Here is a 10779-nt window from a genome sequence, read left to right on the forward strand (position 1 = left end):
TTAGTTCAAGGACTAAATTACAGTACAACAGATTGGTTAAAGCACCTGAAGACGGGTATTCATCTCGATGAAATAAAATTGGCCTGAGACTGTATCGACTATAAACTCCACTGTGCCAGTGATAACCAACTGCCTTTATATATTTGGCAAAGACTTCAAGTTACAGAGATACTCTTATAAACCCAAAAAGAAGGAATAAAAACAACAGTATTAACAAAAATGTGTAAAGGAGCAGAAAATCACAAGCACTCCACTCTTTGTGGGGCTATTTTCATATAGTTAGAGTATATCATCAACGAAAACACCACACCTTGGCAGTAGATACAGCTGCTTGAAATGAAAAAAATTCCTAAATGAACAAAAACTTAAAATGCTGTACATATATGGGGGGAAAGTAACCCCAATGACACAAAACGGAGTCTTTGTAATGATTTAAAACATTGACAAGTATGTCATAGCTTATACAAAAATCAGTAAAACTCAGTCAGTGGTACCTTTTATCACACATGTGGAGGCCCAATAAAGGTAAGACCCTTATCTTCACAAAGTTGAGCGAAGTCAGAACTCTCTGACAGAAAATCATAGCCAGAATGGATAGCCTAATCACACAAATCTGCATAAACCATCTCCTAATACATTGAACTATTGATCAATCAAGTCAGTGAGCAATTGAGCATCAAAACCATTGAGCTAACTATAGTGACCTACAGTATTTTCAATTGTCTCTTTTCTATTCACTTTTCAATTCATGAACTTCATACCCAAATAGAAGTTCAACCAAGGAAATATTTATTTCTTTATACCAATGCAGTAAGAATTCAAATTGATTACCAACAATATTTAATCATTCATGGTAATCAAGTCTGACACCAAATCTGATATACAGTTCAATTAAACTCTAAGGCAAGTAATATACAAAGTCTCAAACTTTCCATGACCAATCATGAATACAGCAAAATTGGCTAGTACAGCAAAATTGACTCAACTCCTTGGCCTTTCTCTAATCTCCACACAAGTCCAAAGTTTTCTTTTATCTTATTTTTGGCTTCCTCTCTATTCACCGAAATCCAAAGAAAAAAGATAGAGCAAAAATAGAAGAAGCTCTGCGTCATGACAAATAGAGAAAAGGCCGATATGCGTCGTCAAAGACAAATCAGATTTTCCACAGTTGGTTTCTTAAAATTATATTATGCTATTCTGAATTAAGCAGCATCATCAATCAATCAATTTCACTCAAACGGATACGATTCACATGAGCTGGAACACTCCACATCAGGATCAAACAAGCTAAGATACTTCTACTTATACCCAGAAGAACTTAATGTCTACATTATATTAATTGAGAACAATAGTCTTTATCATGTATAAAACAGCTATAGACTTTCAAAGAAACAGCTTAAGCAACTTCAGGAAGGAAATAGAAAATGACTACATATTAGATAATCTCCTCCATACTCTAGTAATTGCATTAAATGTATATCAACTTGCACATAACACAATGAACATCCTGACATGACATGTTTGGTTCGGTGGTGTTTCCTGTTTGTTCGAGCTTTTGTTTCCAAGTTGGTAACTGGAAAACAGTTATTGGTCAATTTTTTATCCTAGACTACTGTTCTATAACTACAAGTAGCAATGCCCTCAAACTGCAGCTGGTGCATGAAATATTTGCAAACTATCCCAGTTATTGAGCAAACACATCACTTAGTGATCAAAGAAATTGTCAAAACAAGTAATCAAAATCTCTTTCTCTCAATTCTCTAAGAGACATCTACTCGAAAAGACCGAAAATTAATCAAAATCTGAAGCAAATTTTTAAAAGGATCTCAAATCAAGAGCGAGGAGGAGGATATCAGATACCTTGACTTCTTCCCTCTTCCTATTTCTTCTTCTTTTCTTCTCTATCTTTCTTAACATCCATATCCTCTTCTTTCTCCTCTCTTTCCCGACCCCTTCTTATTTTTTTCTTTTCTTTCTTCTGCTCCGCCACCAAAAGCTGCAACAAGTACATAAAATTTCAAGCTTGCAGATCAAATCAAGCTATTTTTAGAGAAAAGTAAATCAAACCAAATTATCAAGCAATCTTTTAACAAAAAGGTAAATCAGATCGAATCTGAGAGAGGGACAGACCGAGACTGACAGAGTGATGTCGCGAGAACGAGACGAGGTCGTCGTGCCGCTGCCGTCGACCGTCGCAGAGACTGGGTTGAAGGTTTTGAGGAGGTTTGGGTTTTCAGAAGTTTGGGTTTTCGCATACCTCCGTCTTCCACCTAGCCTCTGTTGAGGAGGTTTGGGTTTTCGCAGACCTCCGTCTTCCACCTACCCTCTGTCTTCGCCTAGGCAAAGTGAGCTGAACAGTTAATCGAAAAAACCCTAAATTCCCAATACAACAAAACCCCTAAATCTATAAACACTTAATCGAATGGCTTACCAGCAGTATAGTGAACGAATAGAAGAGATTGATGTTGGATTTGGCGCTGGATTTTTCAGTTCAGTGGTTTTGGTTTGAGAGATGTGCTGTGAAGAAGAGAGAAGTTTGAGAGAGGGGTGTTTTCAGCGTTTGAGAAATGGCCCGATTTGATTAAGTTGTTTGATGACTTGATCTAATTTCATTTATGTGTTACCAAAAAACCAAACAGTCCTTTCCAAAAAAAAAAAAAAGCAAACTTTCGAAACTAAGCAACTCTCCATTACACACACAACAGAAAACTGTTGTCTGAAACAAAACATTTTTCTCAAAACCAATTTACCATGGTATATCACTATATTCAGACAACAGAATTTTTTCATTCTGTCGTTAAAGTTATTCAGACAACAGAAAGCAACAATTCTGTCGTCTGAGCTCTGTTGTCTGATGGGTTTATTGACATAGTGATTCTATATAGAAGTATGAGAACTTCCAATTTCACCATAAACCAAATTACAACAAATTCACACTCACAGTCACACACACACACACACACAAACGAAGGAGTTCCTCCAAGTCTATGAATTTTTTTAGAATACTCTTTTCTTAAAAATGGAGAAAATATTTCCTTTTAATTGCCGGCTATCAAAAAAATCAGAAAATGTTACGAAAGAAAATAGAAATAATAAAAAAAAAAATTTCTATACTAATGGATTCGGGTCCATAACATAGAGGGGGAGGTCATAAGCGTCTATACCGTAAAATCGATTTTCGACACACACACACACACACACACACACACAAACACAAACAAACATGTCTAAAAGTCCTGGATCTTCACACACACACAAACATGTCTAAAAGTCCTGGATCTTCGATAATGATGATGTGGCATACTGAAGATTTCCAAATATATGTGCTGGGCCTTCTAGATGTGGCTTTTCGTGCATATTGTAAAAGATGCTGTAGATTCTCGTCCAAGCTGAACTTTCTTCACTTAAAAATTGCCATAACTCCTTTTAGAAAAGTCGGAATCGTAAACAGTAAAATTCTTCAGAAACTAGACACATGGGGCTTTCCGTGCATATAGGGTACAACTCCTAATTCCATCCGAGCAGTTCTCAGTAATTCAGTGAAGTTTGGTTCTAGACATGAGCTTGTAAAAGATGTTGCAGATTCCCGTCCAAGATGAATTGCCTTAACTTAAATTGTCATAACTCCTTCTAGAAAAGTCGGAATTGCAAACCGTAAAATTCCTCAGAAACTAAACACATGGGGCTTTCCGTGCATATAGGGTATAGCTCCTAATTCCATCCGAGTAGTTCCCAGTAATTCAGCGAAGTTAGGTTCTAGACATGAACTTGTAAAAGATGTTGCAGATTCTAGTCCAAGCTGAACTGCCTTCACTTAAATTATCATAACTTCTTCTAGAAAAGTCGGAATCGCAAACCGTAAAATTTCTCAGAAACTAGACACATGGAGCTTCCGTGCATATAGCGTACAACTCCTAATTCCATCTGAGCAGTTCCCAGTAATTCAGTGAAGTTAGGTGTTCTGCACAACAGTTTCTGTGTTAGTTAGCTTAGCTTAATTAGCTTCTTTTCTTCTTTCTTTGAAAGACACCTACAAAGACATTAGTTAAAAGACACTAAACTAATGTAAATGAACTATAAATAAGGAGAACTAAACATATATATCAAAAGAAAGAGGCATAGAAATATAAGAATTAAGAAAATATGAGCACATCAACACACACACACACACACACATATATATATATATATAATAATTTACGGGCTTTTACGTGCAGGGCCTATGGGCTGGGCCAGACTTTTGAGAGTTTTTTAACGGGCCGAGCCAGGCTTTTGGCCCTCTCAGTCGGCGGATCTCCATCTGCCCACTTGATACGCAGGTTTTTTGATGAGGCCTAACCCGATACATATTCTAACCGTTTTTACCCATCCACAATTATTCTCTTCACAACCATTATAATGACAAAACATCAAATTTACAGAACCCGGTTGAATAGCAACAACGTCACACAAGAATCCATTCCAAGTATTAATACCAGATTTGTCGACCGACCTAAATTTCTTCCATAATTCAATTACAACACTCAACCACCATAAACAAAATCAAATCAACTTGATCAAGTGAACACACAGTCGGGACGACTTCAATTTCAACGTACCAACCACAATCATCACAATTACTCAAACTCAGAGATTGGAACTTTGAATTTACCTTCGTTCTGTCCAATTTGCAGATTGGAACTCAAACTTCTTCACAGTAGCTTCCTAAGAACCCGGTGATGAACTGGAAATCTAAGCCTCGACGTCCACCAATCAAAGCTTCTAAATTTTGAAACTTCACCACAACAACGGTCGAAATTCACTACAATCGGAAGTAACTCAACTCATCTTGTTTCGAATTTTCGATCTCAGAACTGGAAACTCGACTGACGATGAACTGAGGATTCAACAACACCCACCAAGAAATTTCCAGACTTTAGCTCTCAATCGAAGTTAGGCCTCATCTACCGAAGCAGTCGAACCAGAAACCAAGCAGGAATGAACCGAGGGCAGTCGGAAATGTCGCCGACGTTAGCAACAGCGTCGAACCCGAGCTAACCCAGAACTCAAATCGACAAAACTCCATCAATTTCAAAAACCAATTAGCCCAACATGTAGAGAATGGCGTGAGGATGAGTTTTCATACTGAATGCAGCCCAGACGGTAGCCGGAAATCGCTGAAATTCGCCTGAGCAGTCAGACCTTCTCACTGTCGATTGTCCCTCCTCGTTCGGTGCATGGACAATCAAAGACCACAGACGTGACGGCAACAACGAGAGGAAGAGATCGGTGGTCGTGTATCGTCGATCAGTAGCCGGACGGTGTCACTCTGGCTGGGTTTCTTTCCTGGGTCGTGGTTGTGTCTCGGGTCAGAAAGCTCTGCTTCTCTCTCTCTCTATCCTTTTAGATCGTCCAATTGGTCAAAGGCTTATATATAGACTTGTCCAATTAACAATGGACGGTTGTGATCAAGTGGTGGAAGTCTTGACGGTTGAGATTGCACCACAATTTTTTTTTTTTTACTTTAATTATTTTCTAGAATCTCAAACTTTGGAGAATCATAACAAATAGATTGGGTATCCTAAAAATTCCCCAAAAATTTCCAAGAACTCGTCGTGTCGTGTACTTTATTTTTCATCCTTAAATTGAAGATTTCACCTTTCAAAAATTTCTGAAAATATTCTCGAGCATCCTTTATTATTACCGAGATCATTTAATAATTTCTCATACGATCTCCACTAACCTCGATACAATTTTCCGGGGCTGACACATACAATATTACAATAGAGTAAATAAAAAATCCCATCCACTCCAGTACTCCACTAGGATTAGGGCAGAGGGGAAAAAAACTAGAAATAAGGGCAATAGAAAAATTAGACCACCGAAGTAGGCGTGAGCCAATTGATGAGAAGTCTTCTAGAAGTTATTAGAGATGTTTTAATCAAGATCCAATTTGCTACATCAATTTTGATTGTAGTCCATCCACTTTTTTTTTTATTGTTAATTGTAGTCCAATCACTTTTTTTTATTGTCCATTTTGCCCCTCAAGGTAAATTAAGGAAACAAATCAAAATTTCATAATGAGTTTTTCTATTGGAACCTCCAAATTTACTCACTTGACCTCCTTGGTTTTTACACCTCCTATCAAATTTTCAAATACTAAATTTACTCACTAAACCTCACTTAAGTTCCTGAAATAACCTCACTCATATAATTTGCAAACAAACTATTAATTACATATTCATTCCTTAACCAGATTACATAAATCTCTTATCTAATAAAAAAGAAACTCAAACACAAGGTATTGGGCTTTAAAAATTAATTTCTAAAAAAAAAGAATTGTTTTTTTTTTTAACTTTTTTTTTTCTCTTGTAGATGTGCAAAAAAAAAAAAAATGAAGAGTAATTTTTCTTAATGTTTAATTATTTTCTCTATTTTCTATACCTCATGATAAATTATTTAATAGCTTTTTAGATTTTTTTACTACTAGCTCCTTTTTTTTTTTTGTAACTATAATAAATAGACTGAGATTTAGGTCATAAAATAATTTCTTTTGTTATCCCTCACCAATATGCGTTCAACATATATGATGATAAAAAAATTTATGTCACATGATCTTGATTATAGTTTTAATTCTTATTAAATATATATAAATTCTTTAATGAGTATGTAGTGAAATTGAAAAATGAAAATAGATAAGGAAAATAATAAAGAATGCAATATAATATTATTGAATTGGAAAGTCTAGAGAAATTAAATATAATATTTTTTTGGGTATTATTATTGTCCTTAATAGTCATTTTATAAGAGGTTATATATGTCATTTAATAATTCATAATAGAGTGAGGTCAACTGAGCAGATTTGGAGATCCTAATAGAAACACTCTTTCATAATTTGGAGAACTTGTTTTCAGTTCAAATCTTTAAATTTTGAATTTCAAAGCTCCTCTAATCTACTCAAGGAAAATAATTGTAACAAACAATATGCATTTAAAACTATGTATACATATCATGTTTACCTATATAGAAGGTAATTAATTCTCAAACAAATCAATGCATCGATGCTAAAAAAAAAGTAGCAACTGACTAAAGTTGACACAACAATTCGTAGAGCTATAATAGTATACTGAGAAAACATCACCAATGGTCACTGAGTTATGACTTATTCGACACTTAACTCACTGTATTTTCAACAATATCACTTAACTCACTCAGTTTTACATTAGTCTTTCACTTAACTCATTGTCGTTAATTCTGCCGTTAAAAGCTATTAAAATTGAGGGTATATTTGTCTAAACACTAAAAAAATGCATTTCTAACTTTTTTTTTTTTGAAAGACAATTTTTTTTTCAAATTATATTTAAGTTAAAAAAATCATTTTTTATTAGAAATCTCATAAATTTAAAAAATTTAAAAAAGTCTAATAAATGTAAATTGAGGGTATATTTGTCTAAACACTAAAAAAAATGCATTTCTAACTTTTAAAAAAAAAAAGACAATTTTTTTTCAAATTATATTTAAGTTAAAAAAAATCATTTTTTATTAGAAATTTCAGAAATTTAAAAAATTGAAAAAAGTCTAATAAATGTAAATTGAGGGTATATTTGTCTAAACACTAAAAAAAATGCATTTCTAACTTAAAAAAAAAAAAAAAAAGACAATTTTTTTTCAAATTATATTTAAGTTAAAAAAAATCATTTTTTATTAGAAATTTCAGAAATTTAAAAAAATTGAAAAAAAGTCTAATAAACTTAGTTTTTTAAAGTTAAAAATGATTTTTAAGTGTTTTGACAAATATACCCTCAATTTTAACGGCTTTTTAACGGTAGAATTAACGGCAGTGAGTTAAGTGAAATATGGATGTAAAACTGAGTGAGTTAAGTGATATTATTGAAAATACAGTGAGTTAAATGTCGAATAAGTCCATAATGGAGCTTTAACAATATCCATAATTGATAAGGAGAGATAAAAAAAAATATATAAAAATAAAGGCTCTGCTAGGGTTGCGTTCACGCCGCTCTAGGCCTCAAAGGGCAAGTTTGGGATTGCTGTGACTTCTAAAAAAAATGCTACTGCTGTGTTGTGAGAATAATCAGCTATGAATCACTACTACAAAAACTGCATCACACAACGATGGAAATCTGTTATGTGATGTAGACCATGTCTGTTGTCTATCTCAATGTTGTGTGATGAGCACACTCATACAACGGTGTTTATATCATAGACACAACGCAATGCTTAAAACCGTTGCACCAATTCTGCGCATGCCAATGCCAGAAATTGGATGCGGCGCATTCAATTGTTGTGTCGATGTGGTCAAACAACAGAAGTAAGTAGGGACCGTTGTTGGTTAACTTCTCATACAACAGAAAAATGACACTCAGACAACGAAAGTAATACTATACTATTATTGGTTAACTTATCATACAACAGAAAAATGACACTCAGACAACGAAAGTAATACTATACTATTATTGGTTAACTTATCATACAACAGAAAAATATGGAACCTGTTGTGTGAGTACTAGTGAGACAACAAAATTTTATAGGAACCGTTGTGTAATTTAGCATTGAGCAACTGATACCTATTTGTTCTGTTGTGTGAGTACTAGTGAGACAACAAAATTTTATAGGGACCGTTGTGTGATTTAACATTGGACAACTGATATCTATTTGTTCAGTTGTGTGAGTATTAATGAGATGACAAAATTTTACAGGTATCGTTGTGTGATTAAAATTGATTTGTTGTGTGATACTATATATGCGTATTCATACTACGTAATATAATTGATTGTTATTTGATTATTTTTGGTTCTTTACCTGAAATATTTGCACAAAAATAATGCACAATATAAGATTTAGGCATTGAAATACTCTAATTCAACCATCCAATGTACCAAAAGAGGTAACATTCATATATCCATCCATACCATAAAACCAAAAAGAAGACATTCTACCTAGCTTGATGGCTGCTGCATCCTAGCTAATTACAATGAAAGATAGCAAAAGCTGATACAATATCATTATTCCAAAAAATACACATGCTGGCATTATTGCATTCAAGTGCCTTCTTCCCACTTGCTAGCACTAATGCAGCTGCACCATCACTGTCCAAGAGAACAACAGAACCCCTTACGCACTGTTAAAAATATGAGACCAATATGAGAAGTACCCAAGCAGAGACACACACACACACATAGATAGCATTATGATAGAAGTATTGCCAGTAATAACTAACCCCCATAATATAAAGTAAAAAATAAAAGAGATACTCAAACGATAACATAGATAGGACGTTCATGTGACTTGCCTTTATCCAGCCAAAACCACATAGCATCGTGCTCATCTTCAGCAGACATATATATCCAAAACTTATAGTTAGCTGCAAATGCGGAATGATGTAAGTTTAGCAGGGAAGAAAAAGATGCAGCTGGAGGAGTTTACCTCCTTCAACACTAGGGCATCCAATTATTCTTTTGTCATAGTAGGACTTGACTATAGTAGGTGTTTCCTACAACACAGAAAACATAATAGCCTTAGTTACATGATAATGTGAGTCGAAGACATTTATACACGCTCTTAATCATGCAACACCGGTCAAATCACTACCAGTCCACTTGTGTAAAATAATTTTAGGACCAGAATCTTCCAAATATTGAATAATGACCAAAATTATGCAAATGAACAAATGAAAGAATCCTTTTCTTATCTATTTAAATACCTGACCCTGTCTGATTAATAATGCCCTAACCTAAAAGCACTTGAATAAATAACAGAACCCAACCTAGTTGTTAAGGAACTCACAAGGATTTAGATAAATTAACTAAAACATATGTAGAATTTACATAGGCCATAATTGCGTTAGACAAAGTTTGAATTACCTGGTTATTGTGCTTGTCCAGCACAGGAGTAGTCTCAGATCTTCTCCTAGCTGCTACCGCTGTCTCTCCCTGCAGGCAACTAAAACATTTACAAATCATAAACTTATATCAAACTAAATATCAAAATACTTATATCTAATACTCAAGGTAATTGTTAAGACTCCAAAAGTAATTAAAAATGAACAAAGAAGATAATCTACAATCCCAGCCTGATGCTAAATTGATGCTTATAGAAAAAAATGTCTAAAAATACTTACAAGCATCCTATTCTTCCAAATATATCATACTTCGACAGGCAAGAAATAAAGAGAGAGCACTGACAACAAACAAAGAATCATTTCACTTAACCCCTCCACACTCTTGCAATTTGGCATCGTATTTAACAAAATTGAAAATAAAAACACTCATTCAGATCTAGTTTAATTAGTAAAACCCAATGAATGCATCTACTGATTGTCATCTGAAGAAAGAATAGTTTCATAGCTTGAGGTATATATAGAGAAGTTACCTCAACAGCAACTGGAACAAGCTCAACTCGTTCTACCAGTAGCTTAAGCCAAATTCCCTTCTTTCTCTGCAATCAAATGGAATTGTTAAGTACTTGTTTACGGTTCAGGCTAAGATATAATCATCACTAAGGTATAAAGTGACATGCCTTGCATATCAAGATAATAATACGTAGACATGGATGACTAAGACTAGAGTAAGTCAGAATAGTAACACCATGACATACAGCAAGTTGCACATTCTGATATACATATCATCGATATTAATATCTGAACAAGGAATGTTCTGAAGAAACCTAGATATACCTTATCCAGTGCAAGAATTTTTGTCCAAATGAATACAAGAATCTGTCGTAGTTCAGGTGTCATTGTTTGCAACAGCTTCAGTACATATGGAAATATTCCAACAGACA

The 10779-nt window shown here is 34.3% G+C and overlaps 1 long non-coding RNA gene across 1 annotated transcript; it reads right to left on the bottom strand.

Moving 5' to 3' along the window:
* Window positions 1-9279: 9279 nt before the first annotated feature.
* Window positions 9280-10416, bottom strand: LOC112202283. Its single transcript, XR_002937256.2, has 3 exons — window positions 10369-10416; window positions 9861-9929; window positions 9280-9490 (listed from the first exon to the last, which is right to left on the bottom strand). It is a non-coding gene; the product is annotated as an uncharacterized LOC112202283 (long non-coding RNA).
* Window positions 10417-10779: the final 363 nt, after the last annotated feature.

Source organism: Rosa chinensis, chromosome 5 (genome assembly GCF_002994745.2).
Source record: "Rosa chinensis cultivar Old Blush chromosome 5, RchiOBHm-V2, whole genome shotgun sequence".
NCBI lineage: Eukaryota > Viridiplantae > Streptophyta > Magnoliopsida > Rosales > Rosaceae > Rosa > Rosa chinensis.